The sequence below is a fragment of the Frieseomelitta varia genome, unplaced genomic scaffold (assembly GCF_011392965.1).
Source record: "Frieseomelitta varia isolate USP_RPSP 00005682 unplaced genomic scaffold, Fvar_1.2 scaffold_404, whole genome shotgun sequence".
Classification (NCBI taxonomy): Eukaryota; Metazoa; Arthropoda; class Insecta; order Hymenoptera; family Apidae; genus Frieseomelitta; species Frieseomelitta varia.
The window spans coordinates 172286-181384 of NW_025110151.1; the positions used below are offsets into that span (position 1 = coordinate 172286).

Sequence of the window (9099 nt, forward strand, 5' to 3'; positions counted from 1 at the left end):
CAAAGAGTATCTTTATTTTTCTAACGAGGAACACCACACTGTTGAATCTCACATATCGTCTTAAATTTTCGAACTAGTCCTTTCGAATTTAGAATCCTTTCATTCTAATTTCCAATTCCTTTGCTTTAACTTGCAATGAAAAATATTCCAACAACTTTTCATCAATCAACAATAGCCCTTCTGAGAGACGAAATTTAACTAAAATTTCCAGTGATCCGACAACGAAAATCTCGAGTTGCCTCGACGATATGGGCTGTTCGTGCAAAAATGAAATACTCCATATACAGAGTGAGGTATTGTGCAGGCAGTGGTCCACGTGCGATTCAATGCTCTCGAGTCTCTCGCTTTGGAAGTAGAAACGACCGTCAGTCGCGCTCGTCCGTCGTAGTCGGAGACATCCGCGAAGTCGTAGACGAATGTGATCGCCGAAAGGGAATCGTTGAAAATCGAATGCCAAAAAGGCAACTACCGACTACCACGAATAACGAACGTAACCTGAGAAACAATGCCACGAGGAGAAGCGAGAAACAGACAAGGGAAAAACTTGGTTCGCGTAAAGGACTAAATGAAAGAAACGATAAGAAAAAGAAAGAAGGAAAAAAAAGGCGTAGATTAGTGAGAGAGAAGAAAGTGATAGGAGGGAAGACTATGCGCTACTGGCGAACGATGAACAGATAGCCGATAGACGAGAATTTTTTGTTCCAGCGATGGGAACACTCTGTGTTTCGCGGAGATTGAATCATTTTTCTGGCTGAAAGTCCCTGGCAGGAAGCAGGAAGGATCTGGTGAACACCATAAATTTACAAGATCGAAGACAATAGGATATTTCAACGACGCTAGGCTCCGTGGTAGTTCGAGGCCGTCACTGGTTGGCGCCATCTAGCAAGGCGAGCGACCGAAAGAGAAAGAAATTCTCCGCGGGATCGCGACGCCAGGATCTGAAGAGGGACGAGGGATCACGAGGGAAGGACAGAGCGGCCGCCGGTGGAAAGGAGACGGAGCAAGATCGTCGTAGCTCCGCTTGCGCTCTCAGGCACAAACTACTCGACCACCAGCCAGCACGGATCCGAAACCCTATCTTCCGTTGTCTCTTGGGTTACTCGCTTCGTAGAGGCTCGTCGCCCCAAAAGTTCGCGCGAGACAACCCCGAGAACGCCTCTGGATCCTTTGCGTCGTTGGATCCATCCAACGCGAGTCCATCAGATTCTGATCGGAGTCCGTTCGATCCATTGAAAGACTGATCCAGACAGGGCAATGACTGTCGTCGTCGTCATTGTTGCCTCGCCGTCACGTTTACGCAGGGCTTGCCTCCTCACACGGCAGCCCCTTGCACGACAATGAACAGAAATAACCAAGCAGACGATTAGATCGTAAAGAAAACAAAAACTGTCCGTATCACGCTGTGACTTTAGACAGAGGCCCGTTCGGGAAACGACCCTCCAAACAGAGCTCTTGCTCCACACAAGCAAGTTGTTTCACATCGATTCGTTCGAACATGTGCCGTTGCTCTCTGCCCACGAAACTTCGAGATTTCGTAGGGTTCTCTCCGGTCGGCAGAGAGAACGTGATCCTCGTGGAAAGGCCGGTTACTGTCGGTGTTTGTAGATGTTGTTGAACAAAAATCGGACGATAGATATTCTTCGTTCGCGCGGGGAAGAATATGGACGATCGCGATAAATCGTGGTGAACATTGTGAAAGGAGGGAACAACGGAGAGATCGCGTGGGCGGAAGGTGGAAGATTCGCAGGATGAAGAGGATTGTCTGGACGGTGTGATGCAAGTACACCTCGGCTGCTAACAGGCATCGTGCACGTGCTGCGAGGATCATCGATCATTAGTCTTCGTCGAACAACTGGGGACCGATGGGATTCACCGCATGGCATCGTTGGATCCAGTTGATAATTAACAGGTGAGTCTTCTATCTTTTAATTTCGTAAATTCTTTCGTAATTTTCGCGTGGAAGCATTCTCTGTGGTTGAGAGGATTTCGTAAAAAAAAAAAAAAAAAAAAGATTTGCCCCGGGCGGGGAAAAAAAAAATTAACGAAGCGAAATGAATTGCCGAATCGTGTCTGCTCGTATTAAACACCTGTTGTAATCTGTTTCATCTTCGGCAGAATAATAAATGAAGGCAATCTGGCGAATCGCTATTCTCGACGCGTTGATGTCCGGGTCGATTAAGATTTAATATTGTCGAGATTAATGACAGTCGTGGAGCCGATTGTTCTTTCTTAATCAGCGCTCGTTCATTAATCATCTGTTAAAAATTTATCCAGCACTATACCACCTTCCTTCATAACAGAACAAACTAGTTCGTTTTCGCTAGAATAATAGCGATCGTTCGTTGAACTCACGCCGAATGATTAATAAAAGCAACCAGTCGACCAACTGCTGTAAAAAATTTCGATTTGCTAATTGCTAATGTCTTTTTAATTAAACGCGAGATTTATGATTCTTTTTTTTTTTTTTTCATCTACTTGGCAATATTCCTCGGTTAAATCATAACAATAGAAAGTTGGATCCAATACGAATAAAATTGATGCGAGGTTCGTGATATATCTGTGTATGAATACAAATAGGTGATCAAACGTAGATATTGCGCAATGTATTACTATCGTATAATAATTATACACAGACGCAGACGAATTAGAGAAGTAAAATTTTTTTAACGCTTCATCTTGGGTAAAACGATCGACCAACAGGATCTTGAATGTAATTAATGAACTACTCTTTCTAATGTACTCCCAGACCATCTTAGAACTCTATAAAATTCTTTAGTATCGTCTTATGAATATTTGATCGTTTGTTTGCTACAGGAGTAACGTGGCCGAGAAAAATAAATCTAAAAATGCCTATGATAAAAAATTAGTTATTCAATCATTTTACAATATTTCTTTTAGCGTTTGTGTTTTGCGCGTCTTTAATAAAATATTACGGAGAGATCAAAAACAAATAGTTATTTGAAAAAAATTTTTATTTGAATGAAAGTCAGTTGTCGTTAAATTTTCCAAAAATTTTTCGAAGAATGAAATTTAAAAAGTTAAAAAGTATTAAGGCTTATCTATTTTTATGAATAACCTCATATAAATGACTAAAATCGTTTTGGTCACTGATAACCATTATCAATGACGGAAGTTTCGTTTTAGCTAGAAGTAACTAATATCGACGATGAACTTTCATTTTATTTTAATATCGGTGATGAGAGTTTTGTCTTGGATACTTTCGATCACTGTCAATTTCGTTTTATTAATATTACTAATAATTATTTTATCAATATTGCTAGTAATAACATTTGACCAATGTAAAATGAATTGTAGAATTATTGTGAAAAGAGCCTTTTTTAATACTGATTTTAGGCATTAGTTGAAATATATAATTATTACTTAGTATTTTTATTTATCAAAACATATAAATTCTGATTCATTGCACATCGTTTACAAATACTAATTGTTAGTAATGTCAATGAAACAAATAACCATAATGATCGAAATAATCGAAACTCCCGCCATCGATATTGATCATCCAAAAACCTATTTTGGCTTTTTATTTTACCAAAAAATTATTTATAATTTATTCGTAATCAAAAACAATTTCCGTCATTAATAACGATTAGCAATAATCAAAAAAATCCTCATTATTCATAAACAAAATCATTTGAAGAAAGACATTAATTCTTACGTTAATTCTAATTTTTAAAATTTATGGCAATTATGATGTTTCATATACGTGTATTATTTATTATTTAAAAATGTATTAAAAGTTCTGTTTACGATAAGTAGACTGCGAATATTCATATTCAATTAATATTTTCATAAATATAATTAAAAAACGAAAGCTAGATGAGAAGTTGTTTTACTTTCTGAATATTTTGCATAATTAAGCGTATGCTTTTTTATATTTGTAGAATGCATAAAAAGTCCGTAGTCCAATGATGCATGTCTTCGTCAAATAAAACAAACTCTATTCAATAACTATGGTTTGAACGTTTCACTTTTAATCTTAGTTTCTGTAAGTAATTTAGAATTGAAGATTCTTTTACACTTTTTACCAGGTTAATTACAATTTCATCCCTCGTATTTATTTCAATGCTTCTAACGATTCGATACGTGCCGGACAAAGAAACGAGATTAGAGTGGGAGATTAGTGTCGTTACTTTGATCGTAATCACGATTGCAAGGCTGGTTGGTTGTTCGATTTCCACTTAATTAGCAAAGCGGCTCGTAAAGCTCCGATAAAATTCAAGAGAAATCCTGCGTCCCGATCCTGCGCGCTCGCGTCCAAGGATCGGACGTGGTGGAACGAATGGAGATAGCATCTCCTTCTTGACACCGTATAGAAACGACCTTGCAAGGCCACATAGAAGCCGCCTCGACACACACACCCACTTTATACTCGTAAAATAAGACCAGAGAGACCTCGTGAATGTGCTAGAAACCGGGCAGCAGGTCTCACCTAGGGAACAAGCTTCCCCTTCATCTGCTAGACGAGTTCTGCCACGTTCATTCAGCTTCGCCACGCCTTGCGACGATCCAGTTCCTCTATGATCCGTCGTTTTCTTTCGTTTTCTCTTCTCGAAACGTGCTACTCACTAACCATAACGAATCCGATCGATCGAGACGTGGTCATCGTTTCAAGTCTTTTAAACAAATAACGAAATTTATTGACGCTTCCATGTAATTTGCAACAAATCTAGACGTAGTTCTATACCAGTGGGCACACTTCGAAAATAGTAAAATCAAACAGATATGAAATATTGACACAGTTGTTGGCACAAGAATTATCGAGATAATCGGAATAGAGAAATTTCATAGAAATTTCACGAGTTTCCAGCGATTTGAATGAGTTTTTGTGTTGCAAATTTTTTTCTATTTCTTACATCTCTGATTTCTCTCTCATTTCTCTCTTTGACGACAGTGAAATTAAATATTAAATAGGAAAGTTTAACAATTACATTAACCTCTTGCGCTGAAATGACGTGCCACGCACGTCGAGAATTTTTTACTCCAAAATTGTACTATTTTCTCAGTTTTAAATATATTTAAGTAGAACAAAATAGACAAAACAAAGAATAAATTTATTACTTCTCAATCATTTCTATGCAGGTTTGATCACTCGTTATGGTCCGTAATCAATTGCCAGCGCAAGTGATCAAAAATTTATATTAAAGAATCTTACGGCTACTTTTTGTGAAATATATAATATTTTTCTTGTACGACAAGAACGTAAGAGAAAGGGAGAACGGTATAATCCCACAATCATACTAGTTTGGCAGGAAATCGGATTAAGTTGATTACGAGGTCGCTTAACCTTTAATTAACAATCTCTCTGCCGTACCTTTCATTAGGTTTCAGCAAGTAACAGGTTTCTTTCAAAGAAACGTGATTCTTATAAATGTCGATTATGACGACCAGTGATCGATGACAATTAATTAATCAATGACTCGCGCTACGTCATTCACGTTACCTCATCTCAAAAGAAGAGTAATTTTAATTATCGACTGACAGGTGGTGAAGTTGTGAAACATTTGACAACACCAGCATCTCGTTAACGTTCTCGTTAACGAACGCACTCGGGTTTTGCACAACTTTGTGGTTTCGCTCGCTTGTAAATAACTGAGATCGAAAAGAACATCCGGTGGCTTCTGTTACGTCTCCAGTGTATGTACATTTTACACACATATTACACTTTACACACTGAAATACGAAGCAAATTCGTCGGCCATTTACTACCCTAGCGGAAACGCGAAAGCTGGATTTTTACAATTTTCACCTCGTCATCTTTTCCATCGTGCCAATCTGACTGCCAACAGCGACTGAACTATCGTACAGTTATCATTTGTCGTTTGATCAAACATCCCTTAACGTTGCTCGATATTCATTTCAATATCCAGACCGTTCCGTAATATTTATTTTGCACGATACATATCATGTGCGCAAAGTCAATGGAAATTTATCTCGACTTCTTGGGTCCCTGTATTTTCTTCTTCGATCGACCGTCATTTTTTATTATTTTCTTTTTTTTTTCTTATCATCTCGATTATTACACGACGTGAGAAATTAGCTTTTGAATGATGTAACTGACACCTAACACACCGGTCATCCATTATCGGTGAAAACATGCAATCAAGAGGATGGCAGGGGGATCCTAAGGACACCGAGTCGAAGTAGCGGTCGAGTTCCATCGACCTGCAATTACCATGATGATTACGTTGCGAGCTACGTAATAAGGTCGAAAGTGATTCGAATACCACGGAGGATGTAAAATTTCGACGCTGTAATTCCTTCGAGTCGCCGTTCTACGAAATTCTATTCGTTAAGAGTGATTAATTCGTAAATGGAGTCTCGTTATTCAGGTAGTATCTGGATTTCGACCGCACGATGAAATGTTCGATAAGCAATTGTTCGAAAGGTTTCAATGACCTTTGAATTCGAAACTGGTTTTCTCTGCGGCGTATAGGAATGAATAATCCGGAAACGTCGGTGGACAATCGACGAATGCGAAGGTTCTAAACGATCGTGGTAAATAGAAATCGCTGTGCCATTGTGAAGTAACCGTGGAAGCGTTCTCGAATATCTTCCCACCACGTTCAAAATTGGAATACAGGACTGTCATGAGGTCTCGATGAAATTTACCAGATGGATCGTGAACGTTCGATTTAGAATCAAATATTACAGCACCGTGCAAAAATTTGAGACTACTTAGAAACTGATGAAAACGTTTTACCCTTTGCAAACAACTTAGAATTATGAAAATTAATTTTTATCTTTCATTGAATTTAAAGATGCTTGCGTGTAATGTTTCGTTTTAACATTGTTCTTAGGGTAAGATAGTTTTATTTAAAAATATTATTGATTAATTTACGGCTAATCGCGATTAAAATACTTTATATGAACTCTTTAGTTTCTGGATAACAAGGGATCCCTTGAGGTTGTTGTCGAATAACTATTGTTAGTCTTTCGATAATTTCAAACAATTTATTTACCTTTCTAATTTCGCTTCATTCGTGTATGTTTTTTGATGTTTCAATAATCACGTAATTTTGATTATAATAATATATATTATTATATATTAATATATATATATAATTATAATATTATATAATACATTATTATAATAATATATTTATAGTATATGTAATAATATTTAATATCATATATATTAATAATTTTATATATTATTATAATATTATATAATACATTATTATATATAATATGTATTATAATAATATATTCATACAATATGTAATAATATATAATATTATAAATTAATAATTTTATATATTATGATATATTATAATAATATATTATATATAATAGATCAATCAAAGATATGTCCAGATGGTAATATACCTAACGCCATAATCATTGAAATTATTTTCTAAATATACCACGCACGTTATAAAATTTTTGCACAAACGTTTCTATTTTCGAAATCAGACATCCGCGAACTTTGTACACCGATTTATGATACAGTCGGCGTGCCGTGCCGCTTGACCAATAATTCAGGTTTTCTCCGCGTCTGGATTATACATTATATTTGTCACACCTCCGATCATAATTTATTTTTCCGCCTGCCAGTTATTTATTAAGCAGAAAATGTGTTAAGAGACTCGTCGCGCTTAACGGTTCGTCTCGTTCTTGCTTCATTTATTCTTCGCTTCTTCTTTCGTTCTTCTCTCCGGCCGCGTATATTTCACCTCTGTTTTTTTTCTATTCGGAAAAGCTAGCACCATGTATATCTATGTTTTCTTCCCTCTCTCGTCAATAAACGATTTGTCATTCGCATTCGTTTCTTCGAGGTTAGTGGCATTAGTCACTAGCGCGAGATTTACGACGAGAAGGCAGAAAAATTTGGCATGAAACTTGTCCCCTTAAGGGGGCAGGACAGTTTGACGGGCCTAAAAATTACGAATACTTTGGATGGCTAATAAAACCTAAGTACATATTTGATTGACATGAGCCTTCGTCGTTTATTTTAGCACATTATGAACTATGAAAAGCAACATTAAAAAAGAAAAGAAAAAGCTCTTATTTAGCCTTTTAAAAACATCATTTTACATAACTTTTTTTTTACATTGCCTATCGGTGTGCATGATTCCAGCCAAACAGGATTAGCTGCAATAAAAAGGCAAAAAAAGTTCAAAAGTAAACAATATTCTCTGGGAATTGACGATCCAATATTTTCATTTTTGTAAAAATTATGAAAATGGCAGCCATTTGTTTTTGATGTATCGAATTTATGCCAAAAATTTCTACGTTTTTTTGCTTATATTTTTCGAAATTGTTAATAATTAAAAAATGTTCGATCGTCAATCCCTAGTAAATGTTACACTAAAGATACGTACTAAATTTCACAGTAATCGGTTGGTTAGATACCGAGATATCTTGCACACCGTTTCTAAAACCCTAGTTTCGAGAAAAACGCGTTTAAAGTTTCAGAACGTCATCTTTCATATGTATCCTTTACTTACTCTTTTGACTTATATATCTCGGCTCGCAGGTCTTACAATTCACAACTAAATTATATTCAAGTCCCCTAATAATCGATTCTCCAAAACTAATATTCGAATCACACGATTTACACTTGATAATACTGCTTTAAATTTCTAAACAACGATGCAAGTTCAATTATTCTGTATCCGCGGATTTATTATTTATACCCCAAAACAAGTCGTTTTAAAGGCTAGAGCCTTTTGTATCTTATTTCTAAGACTTCGAACTACTATTTAAAACAAAACAAAACAAAAAAATCGATTTTTTGAAAATTTCAAACTGTCCTGAATCTTTAAATCTTCGCCACGCTCTACCTCTTTCAGCTACCCGCTTGTAATTCATTTAGTTACACCTTGTTACGTGCGAACGAGACGCGACAACACCGCGCTTAATTACACTCGCCGATGCCGTGCTTCGTTGCAAGAAAGTTTCAAGAAACGCGAAAAATGGCGAGGCAGAGAGTGAGAATACCTTTCGTAGGCAAATTGCATTCTTCCTTACATAAAAGCATAGCGGTATCTTCCTCCATTAGCCAAATGTTCGTTTCTGAAACGGTTGCAGTAAAAAAAAAAAAAAAAAAAAAAAAAAAAAAAAAAAAAAAAAAAAAAA

General features: G+C 36.5%; 1 protein-coding gene across 1 annotated transcript in view; it reads left to right on the forward strand.

Annotated features, from left to right (window-relative positions):
• The first annotated feature begins 233 nt into the window (after positions 1-233).
• The window catches only part of LOC122531520, a 96794-nt gene continuing 87928 nt past the window's right edge, over positions 234-9099 (forward strand). The window contains exon 1 of the mRNA XM_043659518.1: positions 234-1909. The gene's annotated coding sequence lies outside the window, so the exon portion shown is untranslated. The remainder of the gene's footprint in view (positions 1910-9099) is intronic.